At 47.5% G+C, this 18,920-nt stretch overlaps 1 protein-coding gene across 2 annotated transcripts in view; it reads left to right on the forward strand.

Moving 5' to 3' along the window:
* Frmpd1 (FERM and PDZ domain containing 1) overlaps positions 1–18,920 on the forward strand; it is a 118,696-nt gene that overhangs the window by 2,375 nt on the left and 97,401 nt on the right. The window contains exon 1 of one of the 2 annotated variants that reach the window (XM_021160346.1): positions 11,921–11,972. The exons of the other annotated variant lie outside the window; for it this stretch is intronic. The gene's annotated coding sequence lies outside the window, so the exon portion shown is untranslated. Of the gene's footprint in view, positions 1–11,920; positions 11,973–18,920 lie in introns of those variants that run through there. 2 annotated transcript variants of the gene reach the window in all.

Here is an 18,920-nt window from a genome sequence, read left to right on the forward strand (position 1 = left end):
TTTTTATTTATGTGATTACATGTGCACGTCAGAGCCCCCGGAGCTAGAGTTACAGGTGCTTGTGAGCCCTGTGACATGGATGCTGGGAACAAACCTCCAGTCTTCTGGAAGAGCAGTGTACGTGCTCTTAACCACTGAGTCATTTCTCCAACCTCTTCTTAAAGGTCTTGCTTTCTGGGTCACTACAGGGCAGCTAATATGACAGAGACAATACTGTTGGAATACTCTCCAAGGCCATCCAAGCCTGTTGATCTATCAGGGTGCCATGTGAGAACCAGTTTAAATTGTGACCCCAATTGCCTGCTGGCTGGGTGATCTTGATTAAATTGCTTAATTGTGCTGAGTCTCTTCATCTGCAAGCTAGACACCACAATGCCTGTTTGTTGTAGTTTCGTGATAACTAATAGCATATTGGAAATACACACCACACAGCTGGGGTTTCCTCCTGTCCACCAATAGGGCTCCAAGAGGCTGTCTGCCCTCTGCCTAGAAGGTGCACCTCTGCCCTCCCCTTAGATGGGTCCCTGGATTTGTTCTGTGGTATCCTCCAGTGGATAGCCAGAGGAGCTTACTAGTTGAGTGGCTTTGGTGATACTGGCATTAGCCACATCTGTAAGATGGAGAGATGGCTCAGTTGGTAAGGCACCTGCTCACCAAGCATCAGGTCCAGAGTTTGGATTCCCAGGACCCATGGGAAAAGCCAGATGTGGTGGCTCAGATCTGTAACCCCAGAGTGGGAGAAGGGGATAAGGGAGTTTCAGATAAAGAGTTTCAGAGAGCTCATTGGTCCCCGAACCTTGCTGCTTCAGTGAGCTCCAGGTTAGGTCAGAGACCCAGCCTCAGCCTCAAAACAAACAAACAAACAAACAAACAAACAAAGTGAATGAACTGAATGTGGTGGTGCATGCTTTTTTTTTTTTTTAATAGAACCTGGAAGTGCATTTATTTATTATATGTATGTATGTGAGTACACTGTCACTGTCTTCAGACACACCAGAAGAGGGCATTGAATCCCCATTATAGATGGTTGTGAGCCACCATGTGGTTGCTGGGATTTGAACCCAGAACCTTCAGGAGAGCAATCAGTGCTCTTAACCACTGAGTCCTCTCTCCAGCCCACATGCTTTTTTTTTTTTAAATAGCATTTTTATTGATAACTTTAGAGTTAAATATAATAAACCCAAATTGCATGCATGTCCCATTCTTCCCATGTCCAGCCCCAACCTGTGTGACCTTCTCCCCCCAAAAAGAAGAAAAAATATATACCAAGCCTAATTTGTGTTGTCCATATGTTTCTGGAGCATGGGCAAACTCCCAGAGACACGCTTTTAATCCCAACATCAGAGGCAGAAGCAGGTGGATTTCTATGAGTTTGAGGCCAGTCTGGTCTACATAGTGAGTTTCAGGCTAGTTTGGACTACATAGTGAGACCCTGTCTCTTAAAAAAAAAAAAAAAAAAAAAAAAAAAGGGGGAAGGAAGGAAGGAAGGAAGGGAGGGAGGGAGGGAGGGAGGGAGGGAGAGAGAGAGAGAGAGAAAGAGAGAGAGAGAGAGAAAGANGAGAGAGAGAGAGAGAGAAAGAGAGAGAGAGAGAGAAAGAAAGAGAAAGAAAGACGGTGAATGGGCAGGGTATAGTGGCCACCTCTTTAAGCCAAGTACTCAAGAAGCAGAGACAGGCAAATCTCTTTGCATTTGAGATCACCCTGGTCTATATAGTGAGTTTCAGGACAGCTATAGATACAGAATGAGATTCCGTATCAAAAACTCACGTAAAGAAAGAGGAGGAGGAAGAGGAGGAGGAGGATGAGAGGAAGAGGAAGGAAGGAAGGAAGGAAGGAAGGAAGGAGAAACCCAGCATTGTCCCCTGGCCTCCATGAACACGAGAGGCCATACACATCTGTGTCTATGCCCTCATGAACAGGTACACAGAACACATACATAAAATAAAAACAAAGATTAAATAAAGGGAAATGCTAATTTCATATAATCCTTGGGGTTATTAAGTGAAATAATACAAATTGCTTAGAAAACACCTGACGGCGGAGGGTTGTGGGCCACTTTTCCCACAGTACTTGGCTGGAATGGAGGTATCGTCAGCAGCCATTCTGTCCGGTTAGGCTTCCTCTCCTATCTCTTTGGCTACAGAGATCAGGACCTGTCTTTCTGTCTCTCAGTCTCTGTGTGTCTCTTTCTCTTGTACTTCCTGTTTGGTTTCTTTGGTGCTTCATCTGGACTGCTTAGGAAATACTGTGTGTCTTCTCACCTTGAGTCCTGAAGGCCTTTGCGAGTTTGCTCTCTGTAGTATTCAGGATCTCCATGTGCTGTGTATAGATCACACGTAGAGATTTTATCTGTATTTACAAGGAAAAGGGTATCGTATTTTATCTGGGACTAGACACTCCAGGGTTGTGTTTTTCAATTAATACAACACAGCAAATAAGTGGTTTTTTTTTTTTTTGAATTGGTGAATTTTTATTTGGTAACTTGAGCTTCTTAAGTGCTTACAGTCTTCTTTGATTTATCTATCTATCTATCTATCTATCTATCTATCTATCTATCTATCTATCTATTTATTTGCGACAGCTCTGTGTCCTTCTTAGTTTTGCTCCATTTGAGACTCTCATCATTAGCGGATCTTCTGGCTACAGCAATTGTTAGTGTTTGCTCTTGCCTTGTCTTTGTGCCTTGCCCAGCACCATGGGGCACTCCTCCGCCCTCCTTGCAGATCACTGCATCAGTCTCCAGTGGTGTTTACTCTGATTTTCACTTCCACGTTTGAAGTGGTGAGTTCTTCTTTCCTTTCCTTTCCTTTCCTTTCCTTTCCTTTCCTTTCCTTTCCTTTCCTTTCCTTTCCTTTCCTTTCCTTTCCTTTCCTTCCCCAACTCTCTCTCCCTCCCTCCCTCCCTCCAGTCCCTTTCTTTCTTTCTTTTTTTGTGGATCAAATTGAACACCAACTAACGATCCTATTACCTTGGCGTCCTGAGTATTTGAATTATAGATCTGTGTCACCATGAATGGATGGAATGTTTATATTTACAAATGACCTGTTAGGGGCTGGAAAGATAGATAGCTCAGCAGTTAGTTATCTGCTGCTCTTGCAGAGAACTCAAGTTCATTCCCCAGAACCCTTACTCTGATCATTTCTTTTCCATCTCTACTTGAGTCTCTTTTTATTTTTTGTAAAAGATTTATTTATTTTTATGAGTACAGTGTCACTGTCTTCATACACACAAGAGGAAAGCATCAGATTCCATTACAGATGGTTGTGAGCCACCATGTGGTTGCTGGGAATTGAACTCAGGACCTTTGAAAGAGCGGTCCATGCTCTTAACCACTGAGCCATCTCGCCAGCCCTCTACTTGAGTCTCTTAAAAAAAAAAATTAATGCATTCTTTTGCCAGCCATGGTGATGCCTGTCTATAATCCCAGCTCTTGAGAGGCAGAAGCAGGAAAATCACCCAAATTCAGTGTGAGCCTCGATTATAGAGGAAGTTCCAGGCTAGCTTGGGCTGTACGGGGCACCATCTCAAGAACAAAAGGGCTGTACGGGGCACCATCTCAAGAGCAAAAGGGCACCAAGGTGTTCTCTCTTCTTTAGACAGAATATCTATCTCCACATGGTCCTGGCTATTGCCTTCCTGGTTACACAGCTTGATGTTACCCCATCAAGGGCTTACCTCCCTCAGTGACCTCTGATCTGCCTTGACTCCTCCTCCTATCCATACCTTGCAGTGAGCCTGCTGCACTCTCTGCTTCAGAAAGGCACCTGGCCACGAGGATAAGCAGGGGCTAAAGGCTACTTGTTAAGCTGGGTGCCCTGGTGTGGAGCAACATTGACCCAAAGGAACGAGACCTTAGCTTACTTTCACAAAGGCATCTGATAGTGAATGACTCCCTCCCCCCCATTCATGTGTATATGTGTACCTGTGTGTGTGTGTGTGTGTGTATACCAACTGTGGTTGTGGGTGTCTTTAAAGGTCTATGGAGGCCAGAAGAAGGGATTGGATCCCATGGAGCTGGAAATACAAGTGATTGTGAGCTACTCATTGTAGGTGCCTGAAGCAAACTCAGGTCCTCTAGAAGAGCAGCAAGAACTCTTAACTACTGAGTCAGCCCCTGGATACATAAAGATGCTGTGTGAGTTGGTAGTGGCTCTGGAAAATGTTTGGCCCAACTGGAACATTTCCTTCTTGAGAGGCAGGTCTCAGTAGAATTGTGATGCTTGCTCAAAAGAGGGCAAAACTATTTCTCTTTCCTTGTTAATAGTCCATCTCATTTGGGATGGGATGGGCCTTGGGTTGCTCTAAGATTGACAGCTCTCACTGCTGCCTTACTAGTGAGGTCGTCCACCATCTTACTTGTCTACTGCTAGAATAAAACACCGTGACCAAGGCAATGTATAAAAGGAAGCACTTAATTTGGGGCTCATGGTCACATAGAGTTAAAGTCTATGACTGTCACGGTGGGGAGTAGTGCATCAGGCAGGGAGGAATGGTGCTAGAGCAGTAGCTGAGAGCTCTCATCTAGATCCACAAGCATGAACAGAGACAGTTCATTGGGGAATGGCATCATGGGCTTTTGAAACCTCAAAGCTCAAAGCCTACCTCTAGTGACATACCTTCTCCAACAAGGCCACACCTCCTCCTAATCCTTCCCAAATAGTTCCACCACAGGGGAACAAACATTCAAATATATGAGCCTTTGGGTGCCATTCTCATTCAAACTACCACAGCCATCTCTTAGGGTCTTGGACCATAAATCAAACAATGTTATACATTATGGCAGAGTAGCACATTCTGTGATCCTATGGTGATTGTCTCCCTGGGTGCACCTCCCAGAGATCTGCTGTAGTTCTCAGCTACAGGTTCTAGTATCCTGTGTCCTCTAGTCACCTCAGCAGTGAGCTCAGCTGTAAGAAGCAAGCTCCTATCTGAAGAGAATGTCATCCTAAGGTGACCCAAGAAATGTCTCCATAATGAGATTTGGCTGCAGTCATCTTTTTCCTGCAGAAGATAGAATGCTATTACCCACAAAAACTTGGATTTGAATCCCATACCAAGCCCTGCAACTTCATGCAGACATTTGACCTCTCTGATCTTAAGCTTACTTTCATCTGTAAGATGGGGATCCAGGTACTTGTCCTGCATAACTCAAGGAGCTGGTGAGAGAATGTAAGGAGAGGGTGTCAGGAGAGGACCCCTCTGTCTTGGGGTGTTAACAATACAGTCCCTTGGGAGGCACAAGTGGTTAAGAATGTAATGCTGGGAGCTGGACGTGGTGGCGCATGCCTTTAATCCCAGCACTCGGGAGGCAGAGGCAGGTGGATTTCTGAGTTCGAGGCCAGCCTGGTCTACAAAGTGAGTTCCAGGACAGCCAGGGCTATACAGAGAAACCCTGTCTCGAAAAACCAAAAAATAAATATAAATATAAATTAAATAAATAAATAGAAGAATGTAATGCTGGGAGGTGGCAGCGTCTGTCACTGGGGTTTACAGGGAGGAAGCCGGTGGTGTGGATTAGCCACCACAGAGCAGAATTCCCTGTAGAAAAGGGACTATGGGTAGTGGGCAAGATCCCATTAGGAACACAAGAGAGTAGCCACAATCTCTAGGGCACACTTTCCTGGGAGCTGGTCTCCCAAGCACTGAACAAGGAGAGTAAAGGGAATCTTACTGAGTTTAAAAGAGACAGCGTAGGAAATGCTGAACCCATTCCTTCACACTCAACACTGAAGAATCTATGACCAAAGGAATGGAATCGAAACGCATCTGGTGAAAGCCATAAAGACCTTGAATATTTTCTCAAGTTGTGCGAATTATTCTCAGCTCTTTGCAAATGTCCCGATGTCTCCCTCTGGTTTGGAGTTATTTAGTCCATTGCATTAGCAATAAATCGATTAGAATTCCAGTGTTAGCAGGAAACATCAAGGGGAGAAATATAAGTAGGCTTGTGTGAGTGCTAAGGAAGCAATCCAGAAAGGAAATGTGTGCTCCAGACCTGCTAACAAAAAGAAGACAGAAGGGGGTTGTCTTTTGTGAGTGCCTACAGTAGGTTATTAGGGAGGCTTGGACAGTACAGAAGACCGAACAGTCTGTTAAGAAGGACATAGTGGGCAGGTACGGCAGGCAGCACACACCTTTAATTCCAGCACTGGGAGGCAGAGGCAAGTGGATCTCTGAATTTGAAGCCAGCCTGATCTATACAGCTACTTCCAGAATAGGCAGGGATACACAGAGAAAACCTATCTTGGAAGACAAAACCAAACCAAACCAAACCAAACCCCAAAAGATAGTAGAGTAATTACTTTTGTATCACTATGACCTAAATGCCTGACAGAATCAATCTAAGGAAGGAAATGTTGGTTTTAACTCATGGTTTCTTAAGATTCAGCCCATGGTGGCCTGGCTCACTGCTTGGAGAACAATATGGTTGTAGCAGTGTGTGGTAGAGGACAGCTGTTCATATCTCAGTGAATCAGAAAGCAGAGAGCATGTTGGAACCAGGAGCCAGCCTACAGCATCCAAAGGCCACCCTGAGGGACCCACTTTCTAAAGGTTCCTTGGTTCCCTCAGACAGCAAGCACCATCAGGGGGAAATCAGCATTCAGAACAGGAGCCCGTGGGGGACCCTTCCCATTCAAGCTATAACATGGACTTTCCGGTCCGTCTCTGTTCCCCGGATATTATGACTAGATGATTCATTCTCGAGAAGGGAGCAGGGATGTCTATGTCTTCATTCTAGAATCTGGGGAGTAAGAGCTGTTGTTTTTAACACCAGCATCTCTCCCTGTAGAGCAATAATTCCTCTCCTCAGGCCATCACGCAGTCTTCATGACAACCAGCTCGTTCGTTGCGAGCACCTCTCTTTGTGACTAGATAGCATTTACTCTGGCTCCCTTAATCTCAAAGAATCAGTCAACAGAGGGTTCCCAGGGGCTGCGCTGTCATCGGATACCTTTCTTTCTTTTTATGGAGGAAAAGCTGTGACTCAGAGCAGTGGCTTGCTGCATGGCAAGGAAGGGAGAGCCAGGCCAGGGCGTAGAGCTCTGGTGTAGATCTCATACACAGGTGTTTCTTTTGCTTGTTGCCACTTAATCTTGCTATGTAGCCCAGGCTGGCCTAGAACCGAGGATCCTGCTCCCTCGGCCTCGAGAGTGCAAATACAGCTGTGCTCTACTCTGACCACTTGAGAGCCCGCTCTCTCTTCTAATGGTCTCCTGCAATACTCTTAATAGTTCATGGGTCTTAGTTCTTTGATGCACCGGCCTTTATTATAGTTCTTCATTAAGAAAAGTTTGAGTAGTAGCCAAACTACCGTATTCCTCATCAAGTGTGTCTCTATATTAAAATTATCCACTTCAAAGGGCTTAAGTACATGACGGGCACTCAGCAAGGCTGGAGGAGTGAATGAATGCCAGCTTGGAAACCCACTAAGGAAGCTCACTCTGCAGATCTGAAAGAGACCTAGAAGATCACTGGACTCTATGTCGTTGTGCTGAGCCTCCAAGCATGAGTGGATGTATGCAAATAGAAGACTACTACTATGACACACCTCTCTTTTGGTCCTACTTCAAGCCACTGTGGTTCCTTCCACCTATCCTGCTTCTCATTATTTTGATGGGAAGGTATTTAACATTGCCGGTATACTTACATTCTGCCACACAAATTAAACAAAACACTACTTCATACAGAATGGCGGGGTCGTGGGTTTTTTTTTTTTAAAACCCTATGAAATGTGGTCATTATGAAGGGTACTCCTCATCCTAAGTCTCTGCAGACAGTAAAGCTGAAATGTGAAGCAGTAAACGGTTCTATTTTGGGAACAATAGATGTGCAGTCAGGAAGAGCTGGGCATTCTAAGAAGGCAATTGTATAGAAATGCTCACTAGTAAGTCCACTCTTAGGAGTATTTGAATGCAAAGAAGATTAATAGAGATAAAGGGAAGGTATGGGCACTTAGCTGATGACAAATGGAACCCTCACCACTACAGAGAGAGCAAACTTTGAGTTGAAATGGTACTTAAAGGAAATAAATTAAAGCCTCAGATGTTTTAGTCAGGAAGTCTCATTAGGATGCAACACGGAGTCTCATTATGGGTTATTACATGGTGTCACTAAAAAAGGCACGGCATCCGATAGGGGCAAGGCACAGGCAAATATCAGTCTTGCTGTCTCATTCTGGGAGAATACAGCATTATCCAATGCTGTCCTCTCATCAGAAATGACTCTTCTCGGTGACAGAGGAGGATGCTGGGAGGGATTGATACTGAAATGACAGCTCTTAGGGTCAAGCCTTGAGGACTATGTATATCTATATGATATCTATATCTATGTATATATGTGTGTATATGTATGTTTATAATATTTGCTGAGTTATTCATTCACTCAAAAACACTTATGGCATACTGAAAACACAAAACCTAATAAGGCATTACCTTTTTCAAGAGGTCTCAATAAGACAGACTTGTTATCAAACCACACACATGTGACCAAGTCTGACGGATGTACAAGTGTACCAGATGTGCAGAGGGAGACTAGGGGGCTTGAGGAAAGCCTTAAGCTAAAGATGAAGAGTTTGTCTATCCAGTGGGGAACTAAGGAGGCCTCCTACAGGGAGGAAAGCACTTGTGTAAAGTCTTTGGTTATGAGAAATTCTGAATCCTGTATGAATGTCAGAGCAGCTGCTTTAATCGTAAGTAAGGTACTTACTCATTGGACTATCAGATTCCTTCTCTGTAAACAGAGCAAGCCACACGATTATAAGCGGTTAAAATTGACAGCACTGGCTAACAGGCTACCCCACCCCACCCCCGTCCCAAAGCTGAATTTAGATCGCTGTGGGTTGTAAGCATTGCTGTTATGCTTCTTTTCTAGAGGAAGAAACTCAGAAGTGGGGTTCTAGAACTTTCTCCCAAATTATACTTGACTTGGTGGTCAAGTGTGCAGTGAGTAGAAATGGGACTGCAGCCATAGGAGAGCATAAATTGTCGGGTGTGGTGACACACACCTTTAATCCCAGCACTTGGGAGGCAGAGGCAGGTGGGTCTCTGAGTTCAAGGCCAACCTGGTCTACAGAGTGAGTTCCAGGACAGTCAAGACTATGTAGAGAGATGCCATAAGACTTAATCAGCAGGTGAATCTTCAGGAGTCCTGACTTGCGTTTAGAGACTGTAACAGCATTGGAAGGAGGAAGGAGAAATTGATGAGACAAGAGGTATTACTATAGCCTTTGTGAGAAGCCGAGAGACTGAGCTGGAGAGAGCCAGCTCAGTGGCTAAGAGTATGTACTGCTCTTGCAGAGGACTGAGTTCAGTTCCCAGTACCCATGTCAGGTGACTTGAAATAGCCTGTTACTCCACCTCCAGGGGTCTGATGCTTCTGGGCTCCATAGGCCTCTGCATGTCCATGCATGGGCACGCACGCACACACACACACATACTCACTCACTCACAAATAATCATTAAAATTAGGCTATCAACTGAGTGTAAGGGATGTTAAGGAGACAGTGTGGACTAGATTTAGTGACCACTACGTGTGAGGTACAGGAAGAGTAAATTGGCTATTGGGTTTCCTGGTTTGATGACTCTAGGAAGATGGTACCACCATAAGTAGAGACGGAGAAACAGAATTTAGGGGAAAGATGTGAGTTTGAGCCTGGGGCTCTGTAGGACCATTTGGGAATTCAGCAGGTGTTTGTGTGTCCTGGTTTGGAGCACAGAAGAACCACCTGACTTGAGTCACACAGCCCATAGGAGTCAGACTCAGAAAGACAAATAATGCCTTCTCTTATGTAAAGGGTAGATTCCATACTTGTGTGTAAAAAGTGTACACTTAGCCGGGCATGGTGGCGCACACCTTTAATCCCAGCACTCGGGAGGCAGAGGCAGGCGGATTTCTGAGTTCGAGGCCAGCCTGGTCTACAAAGTGAGTTCCTGGACAGCCAGAGCTATATGGAGAAATCCTGTACACGTGAGAATTCAAGATGATTGGCAAAGAGAAAAAGAACAGACCTGAAAGGAGATCGGGATAGTGATGGCTAGTGAATATGGTCAGAGGACACGATGTCCTTGATGGCATCCATGAAGCCTGGCACACTGAATATGTTCTAATAAAATTAAGGAAAAGAATTGCTCCACAAGGGTGAAAGGAGGAAAACAGCCTTCAGGCAAAGAGTGCCTGGCACTGTGGGACCCACCAGGACGGCAGATGTAGGGAGAAACAGTGCAGCAGGCTGTCAGGGATGAGGGCGCAGGGGGGCATCCCACACAGAGCAGGGCCTCTGAAGCCGATGGCTAGGAAACTGTGAGGGACAGGATCTGACCTGATGGGAAATTTTTGTTCTTGTTGACAACAGGGCTGGGTTCTTATTTTCCTGTGTGACAAGTGCCCCGTTGGTGTTTAATCTGGATTGTGCACATAATCTCCATCCATGGTACAGTCTTTCAGTTTACTTTACTGTAAATCGTCAGTTCATAGGCTATTGCGAAATATATTTAATTTTCTTAAAGCTGACTTTATACCCACCATGCTTCTGTATCTTCCATTTCTTCCCACTTCCCCCAGTGGTGCTAACCTTGGGTCGTACATAGTACTGGAGGCTAGGGACCTGGTGGGTGCTGGAGTTTCTATCTCCATCGGGCCAAGGGCTGACCTGTTGCTTTGCCCACTTGTCACTGGATTAAGGATTTGTCTGTGCTCATTTGATTCCTAGAGTGGTCTAATTTGATAATCTGGTGGCAACAAGATTGCCACCTTCTATCCTTAAAACTCCTCTTCCCATGATAGCTAGGGATAGCACGGTATACTGACCAGGAACGGCCTCCTCTAACTCTTCAATTCAGCTCCCTTTCTGCTCCTGTTTCAGTGAAAGCTGCGATATCCTGAGAGCTTTGTTCTGGTCCTCTGTCTGGAATGCTTTCCCACACTCCAGTTGGCCAACTCCAGTTGTTGTTCAGAGGGCACCCCTTCAGTAGGCAGGATGGTGCTACCGGCACCGAATCAGCACTTTATTCAGTCGGCTAGACTGTCCTAGGAAACAACACCAGGTTTTTCTGGAGGCCACTTCTCCAGTGTCTAGCACAGCTTAAGCCTGGAGGTGTAGCTATTCCATCTTAAGAGACTTGCATGAGGAAAGAGGTGGTAGAATTGTAACATGGGAACTGGGTTACTCGGCTTGGGGGGTAGGGTGGGGGTGAGGATCAGAAGGGGCATGCGTGCAGAGCCCCAGGGTATCTCAGTAGTTTAAGGCTTCTAGATCTTCCGAGTCCCCTCCCCCAGAATAGAAGGATTGGGGAACTATGGCTACTCAGGGCAGAGACAGGGGTAGTGGGCAACAGTGCCTAAAGTGAGCCCACCCTCTTCCACTGCCCTCAGCAGGAGAGACTAGGGAGGCAAGGACTGGGAGACAAGGGAAGTATAAAGATCCTCTGTGTTCTCCACGGTCTCCTACCGCGGGGTAAGAAAGCTGGGAAGCCAGAGCTTAGAAGGGGGGTCATTCCGGGTTCCAGCTTAGGCTGCTGGCCTGGGTGACCTTGGGGTGTCCCTTTCCCCTCCCAGCCTCAGTGTTCCCGTGGGGACGCCGCGTATCCCCCGGCGGGTGAGTTGGGGAAGGCCAGCTGAGGCAGGGCCTGGGTGGAAGCAGGACCGCCCACTGCGACGGCCCAGGACCTCAGGAGCCCGCGTGGGCGGTGCGTGGGGCTCCTCCCCCGGGGCGGGGGTCGCGGCGCCGGCAGCTGGTGGCCCCGCAGCTGCAGCCTCAGCACCTGCCGCCGCCAGACGGCGCGGGCGCAGCCGGGCCCGGCCTCTCCCCCCCTCGGGCTGCAGCCGCGGCGCGGGAGGCGGAGCCGGAGCCGAGCCCGAGCCCAAGCCGAGCCGCTGCCCGAGCCCGGCCCGCTACCGTGGCCGCCGCTGGGCGGGGCGCCCCAGCTACTGCTCCCGCCGGCTCCGCGTGCACGCGGGCGGCGCCTCCTCCTCAGGTAAGGGCGAGGTCCCCCGCGCCGCCGCAAAGTTTTGGGGATACCTGGGTCCCCACAGCCCAGGCCTGCGTCTCTGGGAGCTGCTCCTTGGCTTCTTCCGCGCCGCCCTCCACGCTGCGCTCCCGGGTGACCCGCACCACTCCTCGTATCCCCTCTCTCGGCGTCCGTGGCGTGGCCGCCAGCTTGCTTGGGACCTGCAACGGTTAACTCTGTGCATGGGATCCGTGTGCCTTAAGTTTCCGAGGTCTGCACGGTGTAGTTGTGGGAGGAGCGACCAGCCGCGAGGCAGACCTGGGTTCAGGTGCGGCCGCAGCCAGCGCCAACTTTCTGAGTGACCTCAGATGAGCCCTGCCTGTCCGGTCTCCACTGCCATACCTGCACCAGAGTGGGTTGAGCGGTTCGCCGGGACGATCGGCTGAAGCGTCACGCTTGTATTGCTCTGTTTTGAGTGGAGGGGTGCCCGGAGAGTGTGTCAGCTCCAGAGCTCATGGGGAGTGGAGAGGAATGTTGAAGACCCACAGAAGTCTGTATTGGTGGGGAGGGACAGGTCGCGTCCCTAACCCGCAGCAGCCTTGACTGAGCTTAAGGATGGGTGTGGCAATGGCCTCAGGAAATAGAGTAGCTGCAAGGGCTAGGTGTCCCAGGGCCATCCTGGCTGTGTGACCTTGGGCAAGTCCACATTTTGAGGCTGGTTTTGGTGCCTCTAAGGTAGGGTGAAAGTAGTGAGGTGTTCTTTGAGGTCGGTTACTATAAACTCTACTGAAGGGGAGTCTCTGAGCTCTGCCTTGCAGGGTCAGTTTGGGTGGAGCCATTAATCCATCAAGAATCTATCCAGCACTTACAAATTGGTGTTTGGAAAAAATAAAGGAAGCATTTGGGGTTTGCTCTAGGAGTCTCAAAATAGACATGGCAAGGGTTGGTGAGAGCGCGCTTTGCTTACTCCGGTGCATTGGCCCGTCATAAAATATTCAACGACATAATGATTTGTTTTCAAAGTGGCTTACAGATCAGGAAACGTTTCTGTTTGTGAGGTGGTTATTTATTTATTTATTTTTTGCCAAAACCTCTCAAAATTGAGGGAGGAAGATAATGCTCTGTTGTAGGGCCCTGAAGGAGGCTAGTGGATGCTTAATTCCAGTCTAAGGGGAGGTTGAGCTGTTTTACAGTTCTGGTTATGGAGACTCGCTCTAAATCAGGAGTCCTCTGGTGGGTGTTGCGTGTCCATGTCCATGGGGCTGCAGAGGCCCACAGTTCAGAAAATATGTGTCTTGACTACGGGGATCGGTGAATTCTGGTGTAGCCGGAGGGAAGTTGAGAACGAGATACCTGAGCGTGTGTGAAAGAAGGTGAGATTTGTCCCACTGCCCAGTATCTTGTGCTGCAATTAGTGCGCCCCAGTGAGAGACATCTCGTGGAAGCACTTTTGTTTGATTTCCTTCCTAGACATGTTGGTTTTCGGTTTCAGGCTTTCGGAAGTCAGAAGGCTGGGGAGAGGGAGTTTTGTGACAGGGTGGGGTGGTGATACCTGCATTTGCCTTTCCCAAGTGCCACTTGGAATTGGAGGCTCACTTGGCCCTGCCCCCAGAGGCATTCAAACACAAGCGTGACTCTCTTCATCATCTAGTGCTTGGTTCTCATGGAAAAAGATGAGAGAAACTATTGCAGGGTTCCCTCTGAGAGCAGAAGATAGGCAGAAGTGCCTTGGTCTCCGCTGGCTTGGGATTTGGGTCCTCTGAGTTTCACTCTTCTCATTTATCAAAGGAAATTAAAGATAACTGTCAACGCACAAGATAGATCCTAGGTAGAAGCGTCTAGCGTGGTGTTTGTATATAATAGGCATTTGGTCAGAATTGGATCCCTCTGTAGTGTGTGTTCATGGACAACGAGTTCGGTGTGTTGCTGTGCACTCATGGAATATAAAAATGGTGTCTTTGTCTTAGTTTCTGCCTTGACTTAGAACCTTCCTACCAGGGCTGTGACAGCATGTTCATTCTCAGGGAACCTCCTGGTCCCAGAGATGGGCACTTGTTATCTGGAGGGGGCTCCAATCTGATACGGACATGAACAGCTTCCAGTGTCCTGTAAATACTAAACGTGGTGGAGGTTGCAGATGGGTTAAATCAGAAGCCTCGATCCCTGCCTCCCACAAGCTTATCACTGTGTGCTCAAGGACCCAGGCAGAAGGATTTGACAGCCAGTTATAAACATGTCAACTTTGTCCATATACACTGGGAACTGGGCCGTGGCTCCCTTCTGCTTTTGTGTAGGATGCTGAACGTTCACAGTGGTCAGAGAAGAACAGGACAAACAGTGAGAAATAGCACTCACCACTTTATGTCTCTGCTTAGCACAACACAGCTTCTGTGCACTCCCTCCCTGTGCACTCAGCAGTTATTCACAGGATGGCTACCGGGAGCCAGAGGGTTATTCTAGGAATACAAGAGTCAAGCAAGGTCTCTGTCTTGTTGAGGTTTATATTCTGGCTAGAGAAACAGACGAAAACAACTACATACATAAATAAGGCAATTGCAGGTTATGCTGGGAAGGAGATACTCAGGGCAGTATAAGAGAAGGTGATGAAGTGTGGGGACATTAGGGATACTTGTCTAGGTCCCCACAGGAGCTTGGAAAGGGGCTGTGTTGAAGCTTCCTGGAAGAGAGTACAGATTTGGGCCATACTGCCTAGATTAGCTTATTAGCCCTTATCCTCTATGTATTCTTCCTTTAGGTTATCTAGTACTTTAAAAAAGTGTGTGTGTGTGAAGCATGTATGTATGTGCACATGTGCCAGAGTGCATATATGGAGGTCAGAGGACAAGACAACTTGTGAGAGTTAGTTTTCTCCTTCCATTGTGTGGATTCTGGGACTTGAACTCAGGCTGTAGGACTTGGTAGCAAGGGGCATTTTTAGTCTGGCCCATCTCAGCAGCTCCAGGTTATTTGATCTTCTGGGGAATTCTTTATTTGCTTACTAGAGGATTATAAGGTTGTTGTGAGAGTTAGATGTTGATACATATAAGGTACATAGAAGAGGGGGCTGGGAAGGTGGCTCCGTAGGTAAAGCCACACGCTGCCAAGACTGATGACCTTAGTTCAGTTCCCAAGAGAACCGGTTCCCAAAAGTTGTCTCTGACTGTCATGTGCATGCCACGATGCATTCACACACGTGTGTCCATGTGATGTGTGCATGCGTACACACGTGTGTGCACAGTGCACTTACACACATGCAAGTAGGATAAATTATGAATGTATTGGATTTACTTTATGTGTATGAGCATTTTTCTTGCATGTCTGTCTGTCTGTCTGTGTATCATGTGTGTGCCTGGTGGCCTCAGAGGTCAGAAGAGGGCATTGAGTCCCCCTGGAACTGGAGTTATGAATGGCGTGAGCCACCATGTGGATTCTGAGAATTGAACTCGGGTTCTCTGCAAGAGTAGCAGGTGCTCTTAACCACTGAGCCATCTCCATACGCCCTAATTTGAAAAACAACAAACAAATGAAAGAGTGCTCACTCTGAGAATCCTGTATTGATAAACTCCAAATAAAAGACGCTAAGGAGTATCTCAGGTAGAAGGAACAGCAAATCCTGAGGCCTGAGGGTCTCAATGTGTTCAGGACTGAGGGGGCCTGCCTGCACAGATGCTAGTCCCTCAGTAGTTACTGGACACATTCTGGCTTAAGCTCTCCGTGTTTGCAGGAGAGAACCACGGAGAACCATGTCAGGAGTTTGGAGAGGGATCAGCAGGTTGTAGCACTCGCTCGAAGCTGCTGCTGCTCTGCTTGGAGAATGGCACGCTCAGTTGACACTCAGGATGTCTTGTCCTCTCTCCCTCCACTGCCTTTCCTTTCTCTTGCTCCCCACTTCCTTTTCTCTTAGTGCCCCACCCTCTGTCACCTTCCTCTCTTCCCTATATATCTTCCCCTTTCTAATGAAGGGGCAAAGTCGTGCCCCTTAGTTTCGGTGCCCCTTAGTTTCGAACCATGATATATGAAGAGAAAGCTTGGGTGGGGCTGAGTACCTGGCCGTACCAACCTTGATACCAAATCAGTGGCCCTGCGTCCTGGTCCTTACTCCCCGTTTGTCCCAGGCTGGAGACTCCACAGCAGAGGGCAGGGGGATAGTCATCTAGCACATTGAGGCTATTCACCTATGACCTTGTCCTTTTGACTGTTCCTTCTTTATTGTGGTCACCTGTCCCCATGCCCTGACATTTAACTCCCAAACTCTCTCCAACTCCCATCTTGGCAGGCTCACCTTGAATGTCAGGCTTCTGCCATTTCTTACTAAAGCGTGGCTCTCATCACATCCTGTCCTTTCTCATTGACTTCATGTGGTCTTGTGTTGGAAGTTGAGAGTCCTCAGCCTCATAGACATGACACACACCCTCCTCCTTCACCCCCGTTCTCCATTCTTAGCCCCCCCCCCCCAGCTAGGCTTTGGCCCTCTTATCTCATCTCTGGCTGGCATGTGCCTAACCTGAGAGCTCTTGCCTATTCTTGGTGAAGACCAAACTCAAGTCCTCCCTCCCCTAGGAAGCCGTCTTTCTAATCGCTGAGTCTAGGGTGCTCATCAACGCCTGATCGCCTACTGCCCTTGCTGCTGCTCATGGAGAAGCAGTTGTTTGGAAGATTTCTGGGTGTGTAGCTGCCTGTGCACAGAGACAAGCCAGAAGGAACCCCCGGGGTGGCAGGTGCGGCACTCCGCTCCTCCCCACTCACCACACCCTCCTTCCACAGTGCCTACTTCCACAGTTCTGCTCAAGAGTGATATCAGAGGTGGCATGAGGAAGCCAGAAGCACACTTGCCGCTGCATCCGGGCTGTGTGTGGTCCTCAGCTGAACTCACTCTAAATCAGGGCCTCATTCAGTGAAGAGCTGATGCTGACTCAAATTTGAGGCATTTTGAATTTAGCTTTTCAATGTGACCTATTTTAAATAAACACACGCTGTGTGTGTTTGCACCTTCGAGCTTTGGGCGATAATGTTATAAAGAACATGCTTTCAAAAAATGATTATTGGGGAGGGGACTCGAATTACGAAGTTTTCCCAGCGAGCACCTTTACCCACTGAACCGGAATGCCCACCCGGAAAAAGCAGTCTTTACTGTACCAAAAGGTCTGATCCAGTAAGCTTTCAAATATCATCTATGCCTGTGTGCTCAGTGCCATCCAGGGCACACAGTTTTGATATCTGCGTGCTGTTGTATTGTTGCTATAATCTAATGCATACAGAGCAGTCTCGTGCTCACGGAGCAGAAACAGCAGCTTACGTTTGTTTGGGTGAGTATGGATCCCTCTCTGCAGCTCTGCAAACAGGACCGTTTGTTTTGCTTTGTTTTTAGATTAACTCTCTGCCTGAGGGACAGCGAGAAGCCCTGTTTGGTGCTTTGCCAGTCGATGTGAGGCAGTAGCTGTTATTTTCACTGATGGGACATGATGTTTTCACAGACTCATCTGATACTTGCAGTGATTAAAGATGGTTCAGGCTTCCAATCATTCCCTGAGCCAGCTGCTGAGTGATGCACACCCTTACTGCTGCTTAACACACACACACACACACACACACACACACACTTCACAGGCTAGACAAGAGGTGGTGGCAGAAAATCTTAAGATTTTGTATTCTTTTGACCTCTCTTGAGGAATGATCTGAGGACCCAGCAGATCCTGTAAAAGATCAACATGGCAAATTTTCAAAATCCTGAACGGAAGGAGCTTCAGAGGAATCCATCCGGATGTCGCAGCGCTCCTTTCTCTGAGATTTTGACTTAAGAGAAGACAGATGTGCAGGTGGATGAGAAATGCTGTACTTCCTGTCCAGAGAATCCAGAATATGGACCAGGTGTGGGCTACAGCCTCTTAATCTTCCCTACAGCCCATCTCCCACTGAAACACCCATCCCACGGCCAATTTATAGATTAATATGTTGTTTCCAGGTTACTTCTTTGCTGCGTTCTTAGTTGTAAATAGAGAATTCAGAAGAATAATCTGTAGCCAAACCACCTTGAATGCACATGAACTCATCTTAAACGCTAAACAGGGTCAGATCTGATTAGAAGTAGGAAGGGAGAATTCAGAAAGATGCAAAAAGAAAAAAAAAAACAATTATTAAAAAGAAGAGGGATGCGTTTTATTTCCTCTTAAAATAACTGAGTGTTTGCTTTCTCCGGTTTTCCTGGGAAAAGAACATCAAACTCAGGCTGTGCCAGGCTCTCTGGCCCCTGTGCCGGGCGAGTGCTGTTTGTTGGCTGCTGGTCAGGTGGGAAAGCCATGCCTGCCTGGAGCTTCGTTTCACCTTCTTCCTCTCTGGGATCAGGACGCGGTTTTTTGTTTGTTTGCTTGTTTTTTGTTTTGTTTTGTATGTGGGGTAGAAAGAAATTGGTTGTTCCTTTCAGAGGCTCATTTTTGGAGGGGTTTCTGCCTTAGTTTCTCACAAAAGCTGGGTAATAATAAAAGTATGAACATGCCTTGTGTACTGGCTAGTTTGTGTCAACTTGACACAGCTGGAGTTATCACAGAGAAAGGAGCTTCAGTTGAGGAAATGCCTCCATGAGATCCGGCTGTAAGGCATTTTCTCAATTAGTGATCAAGGGAGAAAGGCCCCTTGTGGGTCGGACCATCTCTAGGCTGGTAGTCTTGGGTTCTATAAGAGAGCAGGCTGAGCAAGCCAGTAAGGAACATCCCTCCATGGCCTCTGCATCAGCCCTGCATCCTGCTTCCCGACCTGCTTGAGTTCCAGTCCTGACTTCCTTGGTGATGAACAGCAGCATGGAAGTGTAAGCCGAATAAACCCTTTCCTCCCCAACTTGTTTCTTGGTCATGATGTTTGTGCAGGAATAGAAACCCTGACTAAGACACCTTGTCTTATGCCAAAAACCTAAATTCACACATACTTAAAGGATATTTGAGCCACCAGTCACAGACCCTCAAGGCCTGCCAGCTGGGAGCC

This window comes from Mus caroli, chromosome 4, assembly GCF_900094665.2.
Source record: "Mus caroli chromosome 4, CAROLI_EIJ_v1.1, whole genome shotgun sequence".
Taxonomy (NCBI): Eukaryota; Metazoa; Chordata; class Mammalia; order Rodentia; family Muridae; genus Mus; species Mus caroli.